Genomic DNA, 16,225 nt, shown 5'->3' on the forward strand with positions numbered 1-16,225 from the left:
AAACAGCGCCGGAAAAAAAACGAGCGATTCTGGAGCGCCCTGCAGCTCCTTGTCTGCTTCGCACGCCGCCCAGGGGGCGGAGCCTACACGCGCCAATTTTGTAAGTGGGAGGGTACTATTTAAATTAGTTTTTTTTCCTGCCGGCAACGCTGCACGTGCGCGTTGGAGCGTTCGCGCATGCTCAGTGTGAAAAAAACATTGGCACTCGGCCATTTTTGTAGTTCTTTGTAGCTGTTTAATTTTTGAACATTTTTTAATAAAAGTACATTGCCATCAGCACAGAGGCTTCTTGTAGCAGTGAGAAGGCTGCAGGAAGCCTCAGAAAGTTGAGGCAGCCGTTTCCCGACGACCTCCCCCTTTTGCCGTCGGGAAATGGCTCCTCAATTTCTGAGGCTTCCTGCGGCCTTCTCTCTTTCCCGCCAGCCGTCTGGAACGGCTCCATTCCCTTCCCCCTCCCTCCCAGCGTTCGGTCGGCTCCCTTCCCTCCCCCCCCCCCACCCCGCATTCGTCGGCTCCCTTCCCTTCCCTCCCACCCCCCCTCCCGCGTACGTCGGCTCCCTCCTCCCCCCGCCCGCCCGCGTTCGGTCGGCTCCCCCCCAACCCCCCGCCCGCCCGCGTTCGGTCGGCTCCCTCCTCCTTCCCCCCCCCCGCCCGCGTTCGGTCGGCTCCCTCCTCCCCCCGCCCGCCCGCGTTCGGTCGGCTCCCTCCTCCTTCCCCCCCCCCGCCCGCGTTCGGTCGGCTCCCTCCTCCCCCCCGCCCCCCGTCCGCGTTCGGTCGGCTCCCTCCTCCTTCCCCCCCCCCCCGCCGCGTTCGGCCGGCTCCCTCCTCCCCCCCGCCCGCGTTCGGTCGGCTCCCTCCTCCCCCCGCCTCCCCGTCCGCGTTCGGTCGGCTCCCTCCTCCGCCCCCCCAGGCCCGCGTTCGGTCGGCTCCCTCCTCCTTCCCCCCCCCCCCCAGGCCCGCGTTCGGTCGGCTCCCTCCTCTCCCCCCCCCCCAGGCCCGCGTTCGGCCGGCTCCCTCCTCCCCCCCAGGCTCGCGTTCGGTCGGCTCCCTCGTTTTGTGAGGCTTGCTGCACCATTCTTCCTGGCTGAAGCACTTTCACACAGATAGGAAGATGGTTTATTTAATCTTTTCTTTGCTTATAAATGTTTATCAAGGTTGGATTTATTTGTATAATATAATATTTGTATAAATATAAATAAGGATTTATTATAGAATTTAATGACTTCCCTTCCTCCCCCCTTCCCCCCCCCCACCTCGTTCTGGACGCCTGATTTGTAACCTGTGCCTGATTTTTTAATGTGTAGAACAGGTTTTTTCAGTTCTACAAAAATCTTCACTTGCTCCATTCTACTTTAGTTTGGAGTACATTTTCACTGTGGAAACTTTCAAATCAGGCGTCAGTGGCCGGACACGCCCCCTTTTGAAGAAAAAAATTCTGTTCCAAAGTAGAACTGTTCTACCTGATTAGAACTGCAGAAAAAAAAAATGTGGAGAATTGCAAATTCTAAGATAGTCCGTTCTCCACCAGTTGCTCCTAAAAATCCGGCGCAAATCATGTGGAAATTTGGGCCCATTGTAGCTATTACTGTACTTGTACAACTGTGTGGCAGTCAGAGCCACAGATTCAAAGACATTTACAGTACAGGAGGCCATTTGGTTCTTTATGCTCATATCACCCTTTTGCCAGAGCAACCCAAAGCTAATCCCACTACCTCAGTGTCTCCCCATAGCCTTGCGTCGTCCTCTGCTTCAAATATTTATCCAATTTTCCATTAAAAGATGCAACAATCCCTGCCTCAACCACATTCCATGGTGAAGCATTCTATATTTCAACAACCATCTGCTTATTTTCTCACCCCCTTAGAGAGAGTATTCATTAGGAACCAGAGGAAATAGTCTTTCCTTATTCATTATATCAAAACTCTGCATAATTTTGAAAAATTTTAATTAAATCTCTTCAGCTTTTTCTGCTCCAATGGTAAATAATCTCATCTCTCCTTGTAACGATAGTTTCCCATCCCCGTCAACAACCGAGAGACTCCACATGCAACACTCTCCATGGCTTTAATGTCCTTTTTATAATGAAGTTTCCAAAACTGTACATAGTACTTTAACTGTGATCGAACCAATGTTTGTGCAAATTCATTTTTACTTCTTTATTTTATATATGCACATGGAGAACAAAAGTGGTCTAACCCCTGGGGTATATCATGTCCACCCCTTCTCCATTCCAAACAACATCCACTTACCGTAACTACGTTTCCTTTCCAATCAACGAACTTCTGTTTCATGGTGCTGCTTATACTTCTTTCCCTTCTATGACACTTTGCCTCTTCCCCAATTCCTAGCTCAACTCATTGCTACTCCTCCATCTTCCTATTCAAAGCTTGAATCCAACTTGGATAAACCTACCCTCTGTGACTCTCTTGGCATTCTCCAAAGGACCCATCGAGCAATCATTATAAGCAGCAACCCAAATTGCCTTACCCACTCCACTCACTGACTAGGAACTAACATTACCAAACTCCTTCCTGTCCTGCTCACTCCACACACCACTACCACCTTGGACACTGCCAGCAGACAAACAGGCACCACCATTTCTGCATTTCCTCCAGAATATCTATTCACTCCTAAAAATGGCCCTTGCCATCAATGATTTTATTGTGGACAATTGCATTAAATTAAACGTGGCTCATGGGCAGTAACACAATGCCTCCCATTGTCACCCTCCCCCCCACCCCCGCATAAATTTCAGCTCATATAAAACTATTATATCCCAAACCACCCTTCAGCCTCATCTTTGTCAACCTACGTTGAGCCCCCACCCCCCAAAGCCTTAAAATTTAAATTTTCATTGTTTGCACTTAAATCTCTTCATGGTCTTGCCTCTCTCCACCTCAAGGGCCCAAGTTTCCACATGATTTGCGCCTGATTTTTTAGGAGCAACTGGTGGAGAACGGACTATCTTAGAAATCGCAATTCTCCACATTTTTTTTCCTGCAGTTCTAGTCAGTTAGAACAGTTTCACTTTGGAACAGAATTTTTTCTTCAAAAGGGGGAGTGTCCGGCCACTGACGCCTGATTTCAAAGTTTCCACAGTGAAAACGTACTCCAAACTAACTGAGAATGGAGCCAGTGAAGATTTTTGTAGAACTGAAAAAACCTTGTCTACACATTAAAAAATCAGGCGCAGGTAATAAATTAGGCGTCCGGAACGAGGGGGGGGGAGGGGGAAGGGAAGTCATTCAATTCTATAATAAATCCTTATTTATACTTATACAAATAAATCCAACTTGAATAAACATTTCTAAGCAAAGAAAAGATTAAATAAACCATTTTCCTACCTGTGTGAAAGTGCTTCAGCCTGGGAGAATGCTGCAGGAAGCCTCACAAGTTGAGGCAGCCGTTCGTTTCCGACAGCAGGGGGGGGGAGGAGGAAGCCGTTCGTTCCCACGGCGGGGGGGGGGGGGGGGGGGTGAGTGCGGGCCCGACCAACTGACCGCAGCGGGGGGGGGGGGAGGAAGCCGTTCCAGACGGCGGGCGGGGGGGGGCAAGGAGACAGTGAGAAGGCTGCAGGAAGCCTCACAAGTTAAGCAGCCATTCCCGACGGCGGGCAGGGAGGCCGTCGGGAAACAACTGCCTCAACTTTGAGGCTTCCTGCAGCCTTCTCACTGCTGCAGGAAGCCTCAGTGATGATGTGGATGGCGATGTGCTTTTATTAAAAAATTTTCAAAAATTAAACAGCTACAAAGAACTACAAAAATGGCTGAGTGCCAATGTTTCCTTCACACTGCGCGTGTGCGAACGCTCCAACGCGCAGGTTTGCCGGCAGGAAAAAAACTAATTTAAATGGTACCTGCCCCCTCCCACTTACAAAATCGGTGCGAGTGGTAGGCTCCACCCCCTGGGCGCCACGCCAAGCAGACATGGAGCTGCAGGGCACTCCAGAATCGCGCGTTTTTTTCCGGCGCAAAAAACAGGCGCCCAGCTCGGAGGGACGCCCGTTTTTTATCGTGTGGAAACTTGGGGCCCCAAGTCCTGTAGCCCTCCACAAAGAACTCTCCATTCCTCTGACTGGACTTTTTGTACATGTCCCCCTGCCTTTGCTCCACTATTAGCAGTTGCGTTTTCAGATGGCTTAAGCCCAAAGGTCTGGAGTTCCTTCCCTAACTCCCTCTCCTTGTCTCGACATACATTGTTGTCTGACTCAGCCTCTGATGCATCTGGGGATGATTTTCTATGCTAAAGTTGCAATGTAAATTAAGTTGCTGCTATCATTATATCAAATGCCTAAAACTTCTGAGGAATCTTGTCAACGCCTTCTGAAAATCCATTTACCCATATCTACTGCATTCCTGTTATCTATTCAGCTTGTCACTTCTTCAGAAAACTCTATTAAGTTGTTTAAATAAGACTTGTCTTTAACAGATCCAGCAGGTCGCCATTGCTTAACACATGCATTTCTAAATGCTTACTAACTTTATCTTAAATTTAGAAATTTGTTCACAACTGATAACAGACTAGCTGATCTATACTTATCCACTTCATCATTCTCTCCCTTCTTGAACAAGGATGTTACATCAGCCACTCTGCGTTTCATAACGCAAGTTCCTTATTTAAGGAGGATGTAAAATTGTGGCCAGAGTCCCTGCTATCTCTTTGTTGATTTACTTCAACAGCTGAGTGTGCATGTCACTGAATACTATTTAGTTGAATTCCTACACTATATTACTATTAGCCAAGCTCCTAACTTACACTCTTCCATGACAGTCAATTGGTAAAAGGGTGACACAAGTTTCAGCCATCTTTCCAACCTCAACCTCCATCACTAAACAGATTAAATAGAAATACATCGCCCCACTCTCTGCAAAATAACTCCCATGTTTGCCTCAAATAACAAATCACTTAAAATGACTAATTGCATATGAAACACGAGGTATTTGACACATGATATATAAAGACTTCCTTTTATATATAAAAAAAGACAAGGACAGCAAAGATCATTTGTGTGGCAACAGTGTACTAATGTTGTATCCCAGTGATAAAGCATGAGTTTGCAACAGTTGGTCATCCCAAGGATTGCAAAGTTAGAAAAGCTGGACCCAAATAAGAATGATATACATTTCTTCTGATATCACCAAGTATCTCTGACGAATGACAAAATGCCTCATCACCGTATCTCGTGAAACCAGGAAAGAAACAGGTCAAGGGTAGTAACTAACAAGCAGACCCACCCATTATCCAATTTATGTAAACTAGATCAAATAAATTACATGAACATAAATATGTATACTGCAATATCAAAGCTTCAGAGAACATTTGGAAAAGGTGTGCTCTCAAACATTATATATTACAATCTATGGTTAAAGGAGATACTGCAAGTAGGTCTGGCAGTTTCTCATGTTTTCTAGCAACCCTCCTATACAGATCACTATATTACACCACATATTTGTCCAGAAATTGTTGGAAAAATAATGGAGAGTTCATGGTGCCCACCGTTACTAATGTAATAAAATCCAGCATTTTGTGGCAAGAGAGATATGGCACAAGTTCCGATTCACCATAAATTGCTGGATAATTTGTGCAGCTCCGCTCACCAAATATAACTGTCTTGCTGTGAGCCTCCCCATTGCGTATCATGAAGTAGCTGGATTCGCACCGGTAATACAAATACATCTCACCGCAGCTATAGGGCTGGTAATTCATGTCGTAAGGACCCTATTAATGACCTGATTTATGGTCCGAACATGTCACTCAGCCTTGGAGGCTTAGAAAGAGAACAATGAAACTGTGGAGTCATTCCCACAGATAGTAAATTGTTGAGAGTTTTTATAATTTTAGATTTTTTTCATAACTTTTCCTTTGTGTCTTTCCGCTCCCCCGCCCGCCCCCTCCCCCTCCCCCTCCCCTCCTCTCTTATCTCAATTTCTGTATCCAATTTGATTCAAATTCACCCCATTCATTTCTCCACTGCTTTTTCTATCCTTAAATGTAATGTTAAGGAGAAAGACCATGGTACCAGATATTCACCATTATCAATTCACATTTCCACCAATTTGGTGGTACAAAAATAATACAATCTGAAGAGCAAGGCAAAAAAAATCCAATTCGCAGCATTCACTCCAGCAATTTCTGAGCCATTATGTCACTATGTATGTTTACTTGTTAGAATTCTGTTACTGTTTCAATCATGCATTCTGACAACATTAACTTTTCCTTTTCATTTGCTTTGTCAGTGACAAGCATCTAGTCACTGGTGTTCAGGCAAAGAAAATGTGATTGAGATTCCCATGTTGTGTAAATTCTCTGCAGATATAGGAACATACAATGAAAATGAATACACTTATTTGATATTGCTGTATTAAGACTCTCTGCACATAAGACATATTTAATAATGAACACAAAAACTTTTCAGAACAGCATTCTTTAAAGTGCACCAAATGTTCTGCAAATTGGATAAAATGTTTCTGATCAAACAGCTGTGCTGAAACAATCCACAAAATGCACTAATTTACTGATCCATAGTTACTATATATTACAGAATAGATAACAGAATAAAACTATGCAACGACATTCTGCTACCTGTTCTGTAACGTATACATACATTAATGTAATACATAGAGTCTTAATTCTACAAAAGGTGGTGCAAATTAAAAGCAGAATGATTTTAACATTGGGATGCAACATATTAAGCACATAAATAAATATTAGTGGCATTTAAGGATTAGAACTTGATTTTGTAGGTGTTCAGAATTTATCTTTATAATATTATACAAGATAAAATCACAGAAATATCATTTTTGTTGTTGTTATTTATAAGCCTTTAACTACCTTGGTTACAAATAGAATAAAAAGTTTGAAACTTAACTCCTTAAGTACTTTAAAAGAATAACATGCTGTGAAATAGAAGTAGATACATATTGACATTTAACTTGCAGAAAAATAAGTACAACATAAACATATGTTTTGCGATTTGGGCAAGGACTTTGCCACAAAGCACAGGCACAATGCAAAGAACGAGATTGTCGCTTGATGTCCACAACAAGTTTAAGGACTTTAAGTCCAAAATAGACGGTTAACCACACAAAGATACAAATTTTAGCAGCAAAATAAATGATATACAACGCATCATTTTAACGCTGCAGCTTTGCTCCTTACCCTGATATGTGGGTACCTCCTACTCTCAGACAGGACTTTGGGTAATGAAGTCCCTCTTTGGATGGTTAAGTTGGATTTGTGAGCTAAGGCTGGAGTGCTGCTTCCCTGGCACACGGTAGCTTTGCTCTACTGAAAGATGCGCAGCCACGGTCCTCCAGAGACACAGACACCTACTGGGTCCATACACCACACTTCAACCCCGTTTGTCAAACGCCGCAACCGACTCAAAGTACCAGCTCCTGTGGCCCCCGCCTCCTGCCATCCTCATTGGCTGAGTGCTGCCTCTAGGCCTCGCCTTGCGCTCAAACCCAATTCCCATAGGTTAGTTCTGGCCGTCGATCGGGAGATGGGCGCGATTACACAGCAAGGTTGGTTGAGAAGCGAAATAAACCCACGTACGTGGCGTTTGGGGACCCGACTCCACCTGGAAGGGATGTGACGTCAACCTGCTAAAGAGGGCTGTTTGTGTTACATTTCGCTGACATCCAAAAGCCTTGATGTGGACAGAAGTGTGAAATAATTTCATTCCATAGTTATCAACATCAGCGGACTATTTGTGAATAGCAAGAGTTAATCCGGTTTGCAAACAGATGCAAGCATTTCGAGCTGTGCGGATTTGTTTAAGAGTGACAGACATTGGACATGTAAAGTCCTGTCCCCTTAGTACAGATTCACACGAGGCATGTAGTGAAGTCAAGGTCACTCTGGACCTGCACCTTTATTTCACAACTCTGGAATGCTGGACTTGCCTGAGACCTGTCCTTATATACCTGTCTCTTGCAAGTGCACCTCTGGTGGTAAGGTATGCTGGTGGTTACAGGTCATATCTTATTACAGTCAAGTATAGCATGTTGGAATACAATTATATATAATAATGTAAGATACATGACATCACCCTCCCCCAAGGTCTTATTGTCTTTATAGGTTCAGTCTCTCAGGTGGTTTACGCTCTCGCGTGGAGCATCTGAGTTGTTGTTCATTTGTTTGCCTTGGTGTCTGTTTTTCTTTGGGTGTGGTTGCTGGTATCTCGCCTGGGCTGTCTGTTTCAATTGGTGTGATTGTTGTTGACTCGCCTGGGCTGTCTGTTGGGATTGCCCTTTCCTCCGGTTGTTCACTCTGTCTGTCCACCAGGTGTGGTGCGAGTTCCACATTGTAGTCTGCCTCTGGTTCCGCAGTGCTGTTGGTAAATCTGCTTTTGACTTGGTCTACATGCCTCTGGCAGGTTTTGCCATTGTCCATTTGTACTACCAGTAGCCTGTTTCCTTCCTTGCCCGTTACTGTCCCTGTAAGCCATTTGGGACCCCTGCCATAGTTTAGTACAAACACTTTGTCCCCGATCTCATTCCATCTCCCCCTCGAATTTTTGTCATGGTACTCAGTCAGCTTACGGCGCTTTGCCTCAACGATTTCGTGCATGTCTGGGAGGATTAATGAGAGCCTTATTTTTAAAGTCCTTTTCATCAACAGTTGCGCGGGGGGGATCCCAGTCAATGAGTGCGAACGAGATCTGTATGCCAGCAGCAGTCACGACAGGCGACCCTGCAGCGTGGGACCTTGGATTTTAAACATGCCTTGTTTAATGATTAGCACTGCTCTCTCCACCTGGCCATTGGAGGCCGGCTTGAACGGTGCCGTGTTGACGTGATTTATGCCGTGGTCAATTATAAAGTCTTGGAATTCTGCGCTGGTGAAGCACGGACCATTGTCACTGACCAATATGTCAGGGATTCTGTGCGTTGCAAACATGGTTGCGAGGCTCTCCACAATGGTGGAGGTTGTGCTCAAGTTTAAAATGGTGCATTCGATCCACTTTGAAAATGCATCTACAACTACGAGGAACATTTTGCCCATGGTTTGGTAGGCTAGGGCCAGGGGCTCAGTGGAGCCTCCCTGGTGGCATTGCTGAGTTGGGCACAAATGGTGTACCTTCGGACGCAGAGCTCCAGGTCCACGTCAATACCAGGCCACCAGACGTGGGATCTGGCTATGGCCTTCATGGGAACGATCCCCGAGTGCTCGCGGTGGTGCTCCCGGACAAATGCCTCTCTGCCTCGCAGAGGCATGACTACTCGGCTGCCCCACATCAGGCAGTCTGCTTGTAGTGATAACTCATGCATGCGCCTGTGAAAGGGTTTTAATTCCTCGGGGCAGGCATCGCGAGTCTCTGCCCAGTCACCGGTTCGGACATATCTTTTTACTAAGGATAACGTGGGGTCGCTGGCCGTCCAGGCTCTGATTTGGCGAGCCGTCATGGGCGAACCTGTGGACTCAAAGGCATTGATTGCCATGACTATCTCACAGTCCTGTTCGTCAGACCCTACCGTGGTCGCCAGGGGTAGCCTGCTGAGCGTGTCGGCACAGTTGTCTGTGCCTGGTCTGTGCCTTACGGTACAGTCGTAGGACGCCAGCATGAGTGTCCACCGTTGAATTCGCGCCGAGGCGTTGGCGTTTGTTGCCTTGCTCTCGGTTAGGAGGGACGTGAGGGGCTTGTGGTCGGTTTCTAACGCGAACTTGGCCCCGAAAAGATATTGGTGCATCTTTTTGACACCATACACGCACGCGAGCGCCTCCTTCTCTACCATTCCGTACCCACGCTCCGCCCGCGAAAGTGACCTGGAGGCATAAGCTATGGGTTGTAATTTGCCCGCACTGTTGACTTGTTGCAAAACGCACCGGACCCCATACACTGACGCATCACTTGTGAGAACTAGCTTTTTACCTGGGTCAAAGAAAGTCAAAACACTGTTGGAACACAGAAGGTTGCGTGCCTTATTGAAGGCGCGTTCCTGGGCGTCCCCCCAAAACCAATCGCACCCCTTTCTGAGTAGCATGTGGAGCGGCTCCAGCAGCGTGCTTAAGTTCTGCATAAAGTTACCAAAGTAATTGAGTAGCCCGAGAAAGGCGCGCAGTTCTGAGACATTCCGGGGCGTGGGTGCCAGGCGAATTGCTTCTGTTTTGGACTCTGTTGGGCGGATTCCATCAGCGGCAATCCTTCTGCCCAAAAATTCAACCTCGGGTGCGAGAAACAGCACTTGGATTTCTTGACTCGTAGGCCGACCCGATCCAACCGCTTTAGTACTTCCTCCAAATTACGGAGATGGGAGTCGGTGTCCCTGCCCGTGATAAGTATGTCGTCTTGAACGCAACTGTCCCCGGGATGGACTTGAGCAGATTCTCCATGTTGAGCTGGAATATGGCAGCTGCCGACCTGATGCCGAATGGGCATCGATTGTACATGAAAAGGCCTCGATGTGTGTTGATGGTGGTGAGTAGCTTGAATTCATTGGTCAATTCTTGCATCATATACGCAGATGTGAGGTCTAATTTTGAGAAAAGTTTACCTCCAGCCAATGTGGCAAATAATTCCTCCACTCTGGGCAGCGGCTACTGGTCCTGTAGGGAGACTCTGTTTATGGTAGATTTGTAGTCCCCACAGATTCGTACGGATCCATCAGGCTTCATGACTGGAACGATGGGACTTGCCCAGTTGCTAAATTCCACAGGTGATCTTATGCCTTCCCTCAGAAGCCTGTCTAGTTCGTGTTCAATCTTTTCCCTCATCACATAGGGTACAGCTCTGGCCTTGTGATGGACTGGTCTAGAATTTGACTTTGGCCCCTTTGAAAGTGCACACACCTGGCTGAAAGAGATGTTCAAATCGCTTTATAACTGTTGAGCAGGAGGTCCGTTCCTCTAATGACATGGCATGGACATCATCCCATTTCCAGTTTAGTTTTGCCAGCCAGCTTCTCCCCAGTCGTGCTGGGGGGTCTCCGGGGACAATCCACAGGGGAAGTCGGTTTACTGTCCCTTTGTGTGTGACAGAGAGCATGGCGCTGCCGAGGACTGGTATGATTTCTTTGGTATAGGTCCTTAGTGTGGTGTTGACCCTTGTGAGTTTTGGTCTGTCTCTTTTATGCGGCCACAGTTGTTCAAATTGTTGAGCGCCCATGAGAGATTGACTCGCTCCCGTATCCAGCTCCATGTTGACAGATATCCCGTTGAGTAAGACCCTCAACATTATGGGAGGCGTCCTGTTGTAGGAGCAGCGGCCATTGATCGTGTTGACCCGCTGTACACCGGTGTCCCGAGTACTGTCCCCACCATCTTCTGGTCCGCTTTCCAACCCATCCGATTCGTATACCAGCCGAGCTGCCGTATTTTTGCACATGCGGGCCAAATGCCCTGTATATTCACAATTTCTGCAAACAGCCTGCTAAAATCAACATCACCTTGCCGAGTGCCCACCCCACACCTCCAGCACAGACCTGTTCCATTGTTGAAAGAGTTTCCAAAGAATGAGCTGCGTCTGGCTGATCTCTCTTGAGCTTCTCTGAGTTTGTAGTTGATTGCTCGCATTGTGGGTTGATGAGGTGTGAACGGCCGTTCCTGTGGCCCTTGATGGCTTCTGCCTGCTGTCAAGAACCTGTTCTCCCGGTTTTGTCTGTGTGTGGGGGTAGCAGCTTGTTTAGTGCTGTGAACTTCTTGTTCCGATATTTCGTTAGTTGTCGTACCTGCATTGTAAATCAACCTCGTTTCTTCTTCCCCTACCAAGAATGTCTGTGCAACCAGTGCTGCTGCCTGTAAGGTCAGGTTCTTGGTCTCTATGAGCTTTCAGAATATGCCTGCATGGCCTATTCCTTCAATGAAAAAGTCTCTCAGCATTTCTCTCCTCAGTTCATTGGAGAACTCACATAAACTAGCCAACCTCCGAAGTTCCGCCACGAAGTCGGGTATGCTCTGGCCCACACAGCATCTGTAGTTGTAGAACCTGTGTCTGGCCATGTGTAGGTTGCTCGCTGGCTTCAGGTGGTCTCTTACCAGTGTGCTCAATTCTTCAAACGACTTGCTTGCTGGTTTCTCGGGAGCCAACAGATCCTTCATTAAAGCGTATGTTTTCGAGCCACAGCTGGTCAAGCGATGGGCTCTTCTCTTGTCTGCCTTATCGTCGCCTAACCAATCTTTGGTTACAAAGCTTTGCTGGAGCCTTTCTATAAAGTCTTCCCAATTGTCTCCTGCATTGTACTTTTCATCTGATCCGTTGTTCGCCATTCTGTGGATTCTGTAATCCCGTAACCCGTCGCCACTGTAAAGTCCTGTCCCCTCAGTACAGATTCACACGAGGCATGTAGTGAAGTCAAGGTCACTCTGGACCTGCACCTTTATTTCACAGCTCTGGAATGCTGCACTTGCCTGAGAACCTGCCCTTATATACATGTCTCTTGCAAGTGCACCCCTGGTGGTAAGGTATGCTGGTGGTTACATGTCATATCTTATTCCAGTCATGTATAGCATGTTAGGATACAGTTATATATAATAATGTAAGATACATGACAGGACAGATTCTGTATGAGAGTTAATATCATCAAAACTGATTGGCAACCTCTGCTTCTTCAAAGGCTCATTTGATAAATGTAGCATAAGGTTTGGGACTCGGACATAGTGGTGGGGAAGGTGTCACGTTCAGTCCAAGCTTTGATTTTATTCCTCCCTCCTGAGAGCAGAGAAGGCCAAGGGGAGATTTGACAGAGGTGTTTAAAATCCCGAAGGGTTCAGATAGAGCAACTAAAGAGAAACTGTTTCCAAAGGATTGATGACCAGAGGGCGCAGATTTAAGGTGATTGGTAAAAAGCCAGAGGTGATATGAAGATAAACATGTTTACACAATGAGTGGTTAAGTTTTGGAATGCATTTCCTGATAGGGTGGTGGATACAGATTCTATAGTAGCCTCCAAAAGGGAATTGGGTAAATACTTGAAGGAGAAAAATTGCAGGGATAATGGGAAAGGACGGGGGAGTGAGGCCCGTAATTTTTTGGGGGTGCACGGCCCATTCAAAGTTTAAATATGCGTGAACTTTAACATTGCTAGAACTGGTCCCGTTGAGTGGGACTAATTGGATTGATCTTGGAAAGAGCTGGCACAGACTCGATGGGACGGATGGCCTCCTTCTATGCTGTATTATTCTATTATTCTATTCCAGACAAATCAATTGGGTGGGTTGGCATGAGCTTCAATACTTCAAACTGGGAAAGAGACCATTTTGCCAAGGTTCACACGTCTGATTGCAGTCGCAGTGACTGTTGAAAAGTGTGTGTGTGTGGACATCAGCAGAAGGCAAATTGGATTTGGTTGTGATGCCACCTGTGATCAAATAGCATGCTGAGATTTATTTGGCTTACACAGGCAGAATCAACATTTGTCGGAAGGACCAGAGCACTGCTGATGCAATTTGAACATCGGCCACAAAGAATTAGTTCAAGAGAGAGAAAACATTGGAGTGATAAAAAATGACGAATAAACTGAAGGAAGGTTAACATATGAGGTCTGGTGATCAGTATGATTTGATAGTGTAATTATTGCATTACTGTAAGTATGGTTGCATCAGACTTTAGAAGAACACTATTTGGAATTATGGGAAGAGCCTTTGGGAGGATTGGGATGGAAATGGAACTAAAAATAAAACAGAAGAAAAATGGAATGTCGCGCCAGTGATCACCATTTCAAATGGGGAAATTAGTCTATAATGTCTTGATAACATGACAGATTATTGAGTTGAATTACTTTTAAACACTTGTGCACTAGTAGCTGTTGATTTATAATTTAATTGTATTGATCACATTAAAGGAGATTGTTGAAGAAGTTAACCCTTAGTCTATTCGGTACAGAAAATGTTGTGGCCTTTTTCCAGCCAGGTGTCTAGAATTTTAACTTCGACACCATCCCCTGAAACTGGATTTATAATTCTATTCAGATGTCAGGCGTAGCGTTAACACTCCAATAGTGATTTAAAATGAACAAAGCAAAATTTTAAAAGCTTCACTTCTCTTGTATCTTTTTCACCAGTCTCAATACTTCCCTATCTTTTTTATACCTTTATGACTTCAACTTTTATTTGTGTTTCTAGCTCCTGGGATATTGCACATTGGTTTTGCAGGCCCTGATGTACAAAGGTCGGGCTCGAGTAGCAAGGTATATGGCAAATGGGGAGGAAGAGTTGCGAGTTTCTCATGTTTGAGGCCATTAGTCTCACTGGAGTCACATCGGATAGATCCGGTAAGCACAGAAGGTTTCCTTCCCCAAGCAACATAAGTGAGCCAGTTAGATTTTTATGACATTCCAACAGCTTCATGGTCACTTTTACTGGTACCAACTTTTTATTTCCAGATTTTAAAAACTGAATTCAGCTTCTTAAACTGCCATGCCGAGATTTGAACTCTCCTTCCATGCGTGATTAGTCCAGACCTCTGGATGACTGGTCCAGTAACATACCACACTATATCTGCTATGTGATGGAATACTTACTTGAATGGCTGCAGCTGCAACAATGCTCAAGAAGCACAACACCATCCAGTGCAAAGCAATCTGCTTGATCGGCACCTCATCCACTAGCCTAAACATCCACCAGCAGCATACTGTGGCTGCAGTGTTATTATTTACCGGATGTCCTGCAGCATCTCATCAAGACTTCATCAGTGTTATGTCTGTAATGTACTTATAAATGACTCCACGAGGCAATGTGTTGTAGTAACCTTGGTCCTTTATTCGTAACTCTAGAGTGAGTCAGCCGCATGGTGGCTATCCTTTTATACAGCCTCTGCCACCAGGGCAGGAAACCCCGGTCTCCACCAGTTGCACCCTCTAGTGGTGCCAGCATAGTATATACACAGTGTAAACCTTATTGATAGTACATCAGGTAAACAAGTCTCCATCTTAAGCAACTATACAGTGACTACACAGAGAATATATCTATAGTCTGCATATATAACCATCAGCAGAACCTCCCAGTTCCCTTCTCAGTTACACACTATCCTGCCTTGGACATATGCCGCCCCCATCGTCACTGCGTCATAGAAACATAGAAAATAGGTGCAGGAGTAGGCCATTCGGCCCTTCTAGCCTGCTCCGCCATTCAATGAGATCATGGCTGAACATGCAACTTCAGTACCCCATTCCTGCTTTGTCACCATACCCCTTGATCCCCCTAGTAGTAAGGACTTCATCTAACTCCTTTTTGAATATATTTAGTGAATTGGCCTCAACAACTTTCTGTGGTAGAGAATTCCACAGGTTCACCACTCTCTGGGTGAAGAAATTCCTCCTCATCTCGTTCCTAAATGGCTTACCCCTTATCCTTAGACTGTGTCCCCTGGTTCTGGACTTCCCCAACATTGGGAACACTCTTCCTGCATCTAACCTGTCTAACCCCGTCAGAATTTTAAACGTTTCTGTGAGGTCCCCTCTCATTCTTCTGAACTCCAGTGAATACAAGCCCAGTTGATCCAGTCTTTCTTGATAGGTCAGTCCCGCCATCCCGGGAATCAGTCTGGTGAACCTTCGCTGCACTCCCTCAATAGCAAGAATGTCCTTCCTCAGGTTAGGCGACCAAAACTGTACACAATACTCCAGGTGTGGCCTCACCAAGGCCCTGTACAACTGTAGCAACACCTCCCTGCCCCTGTACTCAAATCCCCTCGCTATGAAGGCCAACATACCATTTGCTTTCTTAACCGCCTGCTGTACCTGCATGCCAACCTTCAATGACTGATGTACCATGACACCCAGGTCTCTTTGCACCTCCCCTTTTCCTAATCTGTCACCATTCAGATAATAGTCTGTCTCTCTGTTTTTACCACCAAAGTGGATAACCTCACATTTATCCACATTATACTTCATCTGCCATGCATTTGCCCACTCACCTAACCTATCCAAGTCGCTCTGCAGCCTCATAGCATCCTCCTTGCAGCTCACACTGCCACCCAACTTAGTGTCATCCGCAAATTTGGAGATACTACATTTAATCCCCTCGTCTAAATCATTAATGTACAGTGTAAACAGCTGGGGCCCCAGCACAGAACCTTGCGGTACCCCACTAGTCACTGCCTGCCATTCTGAAAAGTACCCATTTACTCCTACTCTTTGCTTCCTGTCTGACAACCAGTTCTCAATCCATGTCAGCACACTACCCCCAATCCCATGTGCTTTAACTTTGCACATTAATCTCTTGTGTGGGACCTTGTCGAAAGCCTTCTGAAAGTCCAAATATACCACATCAACTGGTTCTCCCT

The 16,225-nt window shown here is 46.0% G+C and overlaps 1 protein-coding gene and 1 long non-coding RNA gene across 3 annotated transcripts in view; one reads left to right on the forward strand and one right to left on the reverse strand.

Annotated features, from left to right (window-relative positions):
* Positions 1-7,381, reverse strand: part of nucb2a (nucleobindin 2a) — a 92,458-nt gene extending 85,077 nt beyond the window's left edge. For both annotated transcript variants that reach the window (XM_070899892.1, XM_070899891.1), the window contains exon 1: positions 7,159-7,381. The gene's annotated coding sequence lies outside the window, so the exon portion shown is untranslated. The remainder of the gene's footprint in view (positions 1-7,158) is intronic.
* Positions 7,382-7,577: 196 nt separating this feature from the next.
* LOC139279557 (uncharacterized) lies at positions 7,578-14,665 on the forward strand. Its single transcript, XR_011596505.1, has 3 exons — positions 7,578-7,960; positions 14,065-14,213; positions 14,325-14,665. It is a non-coding gene; the product is annotated as an uncharacterized lncRNA (long non-coding RNA).
* The last annotated feature ends 1,560 nt before the right edge of the window (positions 14,666-16,225 follow it).

This window comes from Pristiophorus japonicus, chromosome 14, assembly GCF_044704955.1.
Source record: "Pristiophorus japonicus isolate sPriJap1 chromosome 14, sPriJap1.hap1, whole genome shotgun sequence".
In the NCBI taxonomy this organism is placed as follows: domain Eukaryota; kingdom Metazoa; phylum Chordata; class Chondrichthyes; family Pristiophoridae; genus Pristiophorus; species Pristiophorus japonicus.